Source organism: Petaurus breviceps, unplaced genomic scaffold (genome assembly GCF_028583685.1).
Source record: "Petaurus breviceps papuanus isolate PSGF00001 unplaced genomic scaffold, PetGlider_PUasm1.0 688, whole genome shotgun sequence".
Taxonomy (NCBI): Eukaryota; Metazoa; Chordata; class Mammalia; order Diprotodontia; family Petauridae; genus Petaurus; species Petaurus breviceps.
The window spans coordinates 10,334,534-10,344,575 of record NW_027186457.1 but is presented as its reverse complement, the minus strand read 5'-3'; positions in this window follow the sequence as shown (position 1 = coordinate 10,344,575).

Below are 10,042 nucleotides of genomic sequence, written 5' to 3'. Positions count from 1 at the left end.
TCTCTCTCTCTGTCTGTCTCTCACTCTTCCTCGTTGTATGTGTGTATACACATACATCATGTATAATACATATGCATATGTATAATATCCATAATATATATTAATCACATAGAGAAGTTAAACTCAAACAGAAATGGGGGTCACTAAACTATATATGAAGATCCTTGCCAGCTGCATATTGACTTTGAAAACCACATATTGGCATGATCTCTATTTTATTGTATTTTTATTTATTTTGTTAAATTTTTCCCAACCACATTTTAATGTGGTTCCTGTCCCACTCGGAGTGTTATGGGCTGCCCTATGGCATGGTAGCCCAGACTGTGTGTTTGGCACTTCTGATACTGACATCTGCTGTCTTCTTGGGGTCTATATTCAAGACATGGCAGAACCTCCCAAAATATGACAATATGGTTGACGACTACTGACTTCTCTTCCTTCCTCTGGGCATCAGTGATACTTCCAGAAGGAAGCTCTGCTAAATATTTGCTTTACTAAACATTTAAAATTTGTGGACAATAAACTGAAGACCTTAGGGGCATAGGTGGAATTCATATCATTGCTGTCCATCCTAGACAAGGGATGTAGAAAAGCAGAGTTGGGAAGTAAACATGAACAAGGAGACAGTGCCTGGTATTTCTGGACTATAACCCAAAATAGAAGAATGACAGACTTCTGTCCAAGTGCAGAGTGCATCTGATAAGGATTGTATTTGCCTGGTTTTTTGAAAATCTGAACTAGATGACTTTAAATAAATAAGAAAGAGAGAGGAATAAAATTGTGAATGTATAGTCACCAGTCTAGATAACAAAGAGAGTGACTACAACAAAGAATAGCAGCTGAGACACCCAGAAGTTCTCAGGAGACAATTACAAGAAAAGATCAGGTAGTAAAACCAATGACCTCAGATTTCTCTATACAAATGTACAATCTATAGGCAACAAGGAGGATTGATTAAGGGTTCTAATACAATAATGTAAATGTTACTGCATAGGTTTCACTGAACCTTGCTGGGATGAGATAGATGACTGAAATAAAGCTCTTCATCAAAAGAAACAAGATAGATTGAGGGGATGTCATGGGCTTTGAACTTCGAAGTAAAAAGATACACTCATAAAAGAAAATCCAGGTACCAGAAGGTGAAATTCATGGTGCAGAGCAATTGAGTGAAGATGAACAGAGGAAGAAATAAAAGTGATGCTGCCTTTGAAGTATAGTACAAAACAAGTGAACAGAATGAATAAATACATGAGAAATTTGGGAAATAGATTATGAGGCTGGCCCAGGGAATTGCCATGATAATCATTTGGTACTTCATTTATCCAGACATCTATTTGAATTCTCTTTTAGACCCAAAGCAAATCAATCAACAATTCCTTGATTTGCCTTAATGATAATTCCTTCTTTCAAAAAGTGTAGAAACCATCAGAAAAGAGTTGTATCTACTTCTCACCTATAATGAGGACCTGGTTGCTGAGATAGAAATGAAAGGGGAAGTTGAGGGTGACAGGGAAGTTATTGCTGCCAGCTGGAGTTTGTAATGGAGGAGAGGAAAGTGGGACATAGTCTAAATGTGCCTTATATTTGGTGACAGCCAGTTTCAAATGGTTCTACACCAGGTTAGGTAAGAACCCATGGACTAAAAATCTACAAGGAAGTAAGACCAAGATGAATGAACAGCTCCTATCATTGATATTAGAAGGTTCAGAGAAAAGAAATTATTAGAAGGAGAAATTATAATTGTAGAGAGAATAATAGTTACACAGATTTTTAAAAGATATGCAGAAGTTTCGAGGAAAGATGGTACAGAAAAAAGAGAGAAGTCCCAGAGATCAATTCACCTAAGAAGGCTCTGGGGGTCTGAGAAGACAACATGTTTTCTATGAATCAAGAAGGTGATATAGCAGCTAAAAATTAAACTTAATCTTAGCATGGACTGAGAAGCAGAGCTTCCAGGAATGAGAAGATATCACTGAATCTGTCTCTATATGCATGTTAATTTCCATTTTTAAATGTTTCTGTTTTTGTTTGTTTCATTTCTTTTGTGTGTGGAATCTGTAATGTTATGTTCAATTCTGGGGGCCATATGTGAAAAGGACATTGTTGAAAGAACTAAAGAACATTCAGAGAAAGGCAACCAGGATGGTGAAAGGCTTTGAGTTTATGCCATATGAAGATCATCACAATAAGGTAGAAAAGAAGACAGCATGCTACAGTGGAAGAACCCTGAATTTGGAGCCAAAGGACATGGGTTTGAATCTCATATACATATCACTGATAATCCATGTGACTTTGAGCAAATTGCTTAATCTCTGTTCCTCATTTGTAAAATCAGGGCTTGACATAGATGGTCTCTCCCTTCCAGCTCTAAATTTATGATCCTATAATCAGTAATAGGAATTAGAAATGTTTAGAGGAAACTGGGGAAGAGAAGACTCAAGGGGGAAGTGATAACTGTTCAAGTATTGAAAGGACTGTCATGTGGAATAAGGATCAGACTAATTAGTCCCAGGTGCATAAGAAGCAGTAGGTAGAAAATGCAGCAGGGAAACTTTATGGTTGATGACAAGAAAAATGTCCTGACAAGTAGAAGTGCACCTTAATGGAACAGGCTACCTCAGGAGGCTATGGGTTCCACCTCATTGCATTTTTTAACAAATATAGAATAATCCCTTATTGGAGATGTTGTAGAAAAGACTCTTGGACTGGCAAAAGAAGGGTGATCTTTTCTAACTTTGTAATTTAATGATTCTAAGATTCTTTTTCATGATATATGTCTCCACTTTCCTCAACTGTTCATCATATGATATAATCTCAAGACCATATGATATCTAGGTTGCTTGCTTCTAGATTCTCTGCAATGTTTATGATCCTGAAAAATTAAGAAATTTATTTTCTCAGAACAACATTGTGCATGTGACTATTTTGGCATATTGTTTGTCATTTTGAGAGATTACACAGCCAATGAAGTAAATTTCATCAAAATATTCATGAAAAATATTTCCTAGGCTCCATCTGAAGTTCAAGCAGTGCTAACATCTCTGAAACACACATAAGTTTACAGGACACAATAAGCCCATGCTTATGCCTTTTGGCTTGAGGATCACGTCCCAGCAAGTGTTTTATAACAAGAAAAACAACATTTATGATTTTGTAAGAAAAAACTCAGTATTTATATGTCTGGAAGACAAAATACTATAAGAAATATTGATGCTGAAACAGGTGATCAACCAAAGCTTTTGGAAATCCTGCATTTGAAAACACTGCGTAGGTCAATGTCTTAACAACAGCAACAATTAAAATGTCACGGATCAATGAGCTGCACGGATTACTTAACAGATCAGTAAGTTAGGTTGAATTCTTAATAAATCAGTGGACTGGAAAAAGGATAAGGTGTGATTAGCTCCAAAGGACCCCACATTTGAAAAGGCAAGTAATTAACACATATGGGAATAGAGGGCCAGTGCTTACAATCACAATGCTCACAACAACTTGTGAAATAGGCAGTATACATTTTTTACCCCTCTTTTAACTCTTGAAGAAACTGAGTGCCAGTGGGTTTAAGGGATTTGCCAAGGGTTACACAGTCGGTTATCAGAGTCAAGACTCAAACCCAGATTTCTTAACTCCAAGAGCAGTATACTTTCTACCATGTTGAATGGAAATTTCAATGACAGAATGTTCAGTGGGTATGATCATCACAAACCAGCTACAATTTGGGTAAATACTGCTCTGTATGTTGAGAATGTGGGTCTAGATGACGATGAATTTTTGTGAATTTGACAGCCCAAAAGTAGATAGACAGGGAGATAGCTGCTTCACTTTCAGGATGAAATCAGGCTTGAGGGTCTCTAATGAAGGAGTTGGACTGAATGACTGTTCAGCTCTAAATATATATTCCTAAATGGCAGTTTTTGTGGAAAAGAGTAGGAAGGAGCAATTTAAGGTCCCTTTAGAATTCCTAAGGAACCAAAGAGGATGGGCAATGTCTGCTGACATTTCACAAATTGGCCACATCATTCCATTCCCCTAAAACTCAATTTGCTATGATATAGAGGTTTATAGAATCCATCCTGGAAATCCTATAAGATAGCTGACATGTATAAAGAACACTACGTTTTACAAAGCACTTTATAGAGATTACCTCATTTAATTCTCACAAAAACCCTATAAGATTAAGACAAGTGTTACTATACCCCTTTAAAGATGAATAAATTGAGATTTGAAGAAGTCAGATGACTTGCCCCTGGTTACAGAGTTTTGATTCTAAGTTTCAGAGGTAGTATTTGAACTTAGATCTCTTCTAAGGATCTTTTCATTCTGGGTAGGTGCCCAGGCATCTTTTGATATTGTCCACTAAGGGTTATTAACAACTAGAAGGTAGGAACTGTATTTAAAATGAACTGTATATGGTTTAGCCACATAAAGCTAAGTAAGTGATTGTTTGTCATTTTTTTTCTTTTCTTTTTTTTTTTTTTTAAGCAATTGGGGTTAAGTAACTTGCTCAAGGTTACACGGCCAGGTGTTTCTGGGTGGGTGCTAAGTGTCTGAGCCCGGGATTCGATCTCCAGGTCTTCTCAACACTGGAGCCGGTGCTCTTACTTGCTGTGCTACCTGGCTGCCCCGATTGTTTGTCATTTTTGATGATAGTATCTGTAGCCCAATGTGCCCACAGAGCTGGCCTTCAGCAGAATGGATTCTGGCCACTGTGCTGTTACTTCAGCACCTTGGGCAAATTCAGTTAAGGAAACAAATTGATGGTCAAATTTTGAGTGAATCTCTTGTATAGGATTTATGGAAGATGTAAACAAGAGTCATGCAGAATGAAAAGGAAGGTGTGGATGGATTGTGATTTGCACCAATGCACAGGGCTCTCACATCAACAAGATAACAGATCCATTCAAAGAAGTTTCCAGTAAAGATACTGTTTCTTTATTCTAAATACATTGATTGTTTTAAAGGTTTGTGGCAGAGCAGGGGCTTGACCTCAGGGCTTCTGACCCCAAGTCTACTGCTTTTTCTACTACAGCTTATAGATTCTGGCCTAAAAATGCTATTCAACTCTTAAAGTTGCTTTTAAAAATATTTATTTTATTTCATTTTAACATAATTTTTGTAAAAGAAGATGAAGGTTTTTGTCTCAAGCACATCATTTGTAACTTGCTGCTTGCACTTAACCCCTCAAAGCATATCTCTGTTCAGAACTATAGAAATAATCCAAACTTCCCTCTCAATTTTACACATTCTTACAATATGGTTTTCTACAGGCAGTAATTGTGTGTTAAATAAACTTTGTAACTTCCCTGGAACTTCCACAGTGCTCTGAAGATGTTAGGTGCTTTAAAAAAATGTTAGATGCACTTAATGGAATTAGGATCACAGAGTTTGAGTCAATAATAACCTTTAGAAGTTATCTTGTCCAATCCTCTAATTTCACAGAGGATAGATTCAATTTGTTCTACTTTGCTCCAGAAGGAAGAAGTAGGAGCAGTGGGTAGAAGCTGTATTAAAAAAGGCTAAATTGGACTTTAAACATAAAGAAAAATTCCTACTAAGTTATTCTTCTTAACTGTGGTTAGATGGCAAATTATATGTATGTTATATACATACACACACAAACACACACACACACACACACACACACATATATATGTATATATGTATATTTATAGGGTGGTCACCCATATTGTAATGCTTCACATATCTCACCTGGGTATGTGGACACAATGTCTGGGCTGGCTTCTTCATTAAAACCTGATCTCACATTGTTAGGTCTAAATTTCTAAAACAGACCACTACTACATGGTTAAATTCTTGAGGTACTAGAGGTAATTCACATTCTAGCTCTTGAGCCCCTACCAGTGTGTTTCAGTTTAAATCACTTAAAAATAATAACACTTTTGGATCTTAAACATAACTGTTTACTTAATAATAAGGTAAAAGAAATATAACATCAGAAGTATTCATAGACTAAAGCAATGCATAAATAGTAAGTATATCACAATCTACACATAAACCAAGGCTACATTCTTCTGCTAATGCTTGGTTATGAGAATAGACACACACAAGAACCTGATAATGAAGAAGTCAAGTGACTTGCCTATGGTCACAGAGCTTTCATTCTAAGTTTCAGAGGTTGCATTTAAATTTAGAACTTTTCTAAGCATCTTTTTATTCTGGGTAGGTGCCCAGGTATCTTGAGAAAAATCCATATGCTCAATGTAACTCAAACTCTGGAAATAGAAAGTTCACTGTCCTTTTTCTGTTTCAAGAACTGTCCATAAAAATATCCTTGGTGAATATAACTTTTGTAATGTTTCCATTGCTAAATTGAGTTGATCCAAGCTGTGCTTAACACTTGACTAGGAACAATGACACCTTTAATTCTCTTCTCATATCTTTCTGATTTTATATTATAGCCAGATAGATTATATTTGTCCCGTAACCATACAATAGGTTTGGTTTCCATAATATCCTGGTTATTAACCTAAAGGTCTTCTAAATTACGGAAGCCTCTTCTATTTTCCATTTGCTCCAGTAGTCATCAGCTTATCACCTTCAAAACTCAGTGACAAGTGTCTTAAAAATCTGAGTCAGAGACCAACTGCTTGAGCGACTGTCGCTCTCTTAGAACTCTGAGGCTGAACATAGCAACGTACCTTAAAGATGTGCTGCATATTTTGCATATGTGATCTGACTTTGTGATACTAGTCATCCGATGGATGGCACCTGTACCCTCATGTCCTACTTCTTTTGCACTCTCATTAAAGCTCTGCTATCAATAAAGGAATAAAAATATAGTTTTACTCATGTGTAAATGACTGATGTGGTTTATTGATGATTATGACAACAATAGCTTTTATTTATGTAGTACATTAAGACTTACAATCTCTTTTCATGTGTTATCTCATTTGAGCCTCACTATGACCCTGTGAAGTAATTGCTGTCAGTATGTCCATCTTAAAGAAGAGAAAACTGGGTGGAAAAGGTTCACTGACTTTCCTAGGTAACACAGCTAGTAAGTGTCTGAGGCTGGATGCAAAATCAAGTGCTCCTGACTCCACGGCCACACAATCTACTGCGCCACGTAACTGACGCTAATTCAAAGCGTAGCGTTGTTGTTTCTCCTTCGTTTTCAAAAAGACCAATGGCATCTGGAGGATGAGGTCTTGACTTGCAAGTGAACTGGATTTAAGTGAGGCAGAGCTGGGTAAAGTCTTGAGCCTCACTATCTCCTCCAGAATCCTTGGAGGCCAGTGGCAAGACACAGCTCAGGACAATTGGTGATAGAACAGGAATGCAGTGGGAGACCTTGGCCTTTTTAAGCTAAGACCTTTCCCATATCTAAGTCCATCTGAGGCAACACCCATTCAGTAGTTATAGGCTAGGTAAGAACTGATGACCTACTTTGCTTTTACAAAAGAATCTCTCAATGAAGGGAAGACCCTCAGAATCTCTGGTGAGAACAGAAAAAAAAAAAAGATGCCATTTACATTCACTCTGAGCTATCAAACCAAAACAATGAGCCAAAGTATAATGACTCTTATGGGATATGTACGATTTTAAAGAGACAAAAGTCATTACCTAGTTGAATAATATTTTAATACTGAATGTTTGAAGCATAGGCATTACTTTTGAGGCAGGAATTTTTTGTCAAATTATCAACTCCTAGTATCCTCCACATTTTTGAAATGTTAGTAGTAAGAGGACTAAATTTATAGACTTAAAACTTGATTTTAAGTCTTTTCTATGATATTGAATATTCACAGATCCTAAAACAGTTCACTTATCCCTGTATGCCTTCATTATTCTTATGTCTGAAGTCAGAGGCTTCAACTAGGTAGATGACCTTAAATTTTGTTTCCAGTTAAAACATTTTATACAGACCATTGGACTTATGTCAGGAAGAATTGGTTTTGAATCCTACCTCAGACACTCATTAGTTATCCAACTTTAAGAGTCATTTAACCTCCGAACCTCAATTTCCTCATATATTAAAAGGGGAAAATACTAATACCTGCTAAAAGTCAATTGTAAGGGTCAGATAAAAATACTGGACATAAAATACTTTCTAAATCTTAAAATTTGATATGTGTCAACTTATATTATTTTGGATTCTTGTTATTATTTATTATGGTTATCATTATACTGTATAGCTGATTCCCTACTTCACCTGTCAGCCAATCAATCAATGAGAATTTCTCGAGTGCCTCTTATGTATCAAGAACAAAGCCAGAAGCTGGGGATGCAAAGACATGCACAAAAAAAGTTTTGTCCTCAGGAAGGTTACATTCCATCAGAGTATGCAAAGAACCAAATTTGTGAAGCACTAAGACACAGGGCAAAATCCTTACTGCTGGTAGTCCCACAATGGAGGAACTAGGCCTTTACGTAAATCAACTCCTTCAGTCTACCAAATGTCCCATGCCTTTTTGGACCAAATCTGAAGAACATCCCTTAGATTTGGGCCAGTTAATCACAGACTCATAAGGTTAGCAGGAAATAGACCACAGAGACCCTGTTTCCATCCTTCTAAAGCCTATGCAACCAACTCCTAACAACTTAAGAGCAAATAACAACTTTATCAATTTTATCTAACTTGCCACCAGCAAGGCAGGACTCTCCCCAAAGCTCCTTTCAATGACTTCACTTATAAGCAGGGATTAGTTGGAACAAGTTACTTGGTATCTTCAGATAAATAGGGGAAGCAATGTGACAGCATAAGGAAGGCTGGATTTAGAGTCAGAGGACCTGAGAGTGAATCCCATATTACCTCTACAACTTTGGGCAAGTCATTTAATCTCCCTAGACCTCACTCGACTCATCTGTCAAAAAAAAAAGGAGGTGAAGTTAGACTTCTTTCCAATGCTCCTCCAGCTCTAAATCCATGATTATGTGACCTTGTTATCCAGACCTCTAACCTGCAGAAATCCTTCTGCCACATTCAGTCATGTCCAACCATTCCCTGATCTCTCAATTAAATTTTGTCCCCACTTCAATCAATGAATTAGCATGTATTAAGTGAGTGCAATGGATCTGGGGGCACAACAAAAAAGTAAAAACAGTACCTGCAGTCAGGGGGCATACATCGTATTGAGGGAAATGGGGGAGAGAGAAAGAGAGAGACAGACAGACAGAGACAGAGCGAGACAGAAAGAGACAGAGAGACAAGACAGAGACAGAGATAGAGACAAAGAGGCATAGAGAGAGAAACAGAGAGAGACAGACAGAGATATCATTATATGCAAGTCAAGTAGAGAAGCAGAGATTCTAACAGTTACACTCAAGAAAGACCTTTCTTCAAGGATTGGGGTCCACCAACGCAAAAGCATGAAGATGGATGATGGAACAGCATATGAGAGGAACACAAAGTAGGCCAGTGTGGCTAGGCTATATATAGTTCGTGGAGGGGAGTATTCCCAGAATAGAAAGATAAGAAGGGAAGTGGTGAAGAAGCTTAAATGCAAAATGTGGGAGTTTACATTTGATCCTAAAGATGATAGGGAGTCAGCAGAGTTTATTGAGCAAGAGGGTAATGTGGTCAGATCTGGGCTTTAGGAAAATCATTTTGGCACTTCTACAGAGGATCTGGTTGGAGTGGGAGAAATGAGACAGAGAGCCCATTATTACAATAATATAACAATTATCAATTAGCTATCACAATTATCTAGACAAACAGAGATGAGGGCCTATACAAAGGTGATGGCTATGCAAATAGAAAGAAGACACTATGTACAAAAGATCTTATAAAGAAAGAAATTGCAAGACTTGGCAAAGAGAGAGGAATCAAAGATGAAACTAAGGTCATCAACCTGGACAATTGAAAGTGTGGTTTCCTCCTTAGCAGTAAGAGAAAACTTGGAAAAGAGGGAAGGATTTGGGAGTGAGGGAAGAAAGATAATGAATTCTGTTTGGGATATGTTGAGTTTGAGATGCCTATGGGTCATCCAGTTTGACATGTCTAACAGGCAGTTGATGATGCAGGATTGGAGTTCAGCAAAGATATTAGGGCTATAAAAATAGATCTGGAATCATAAGCATA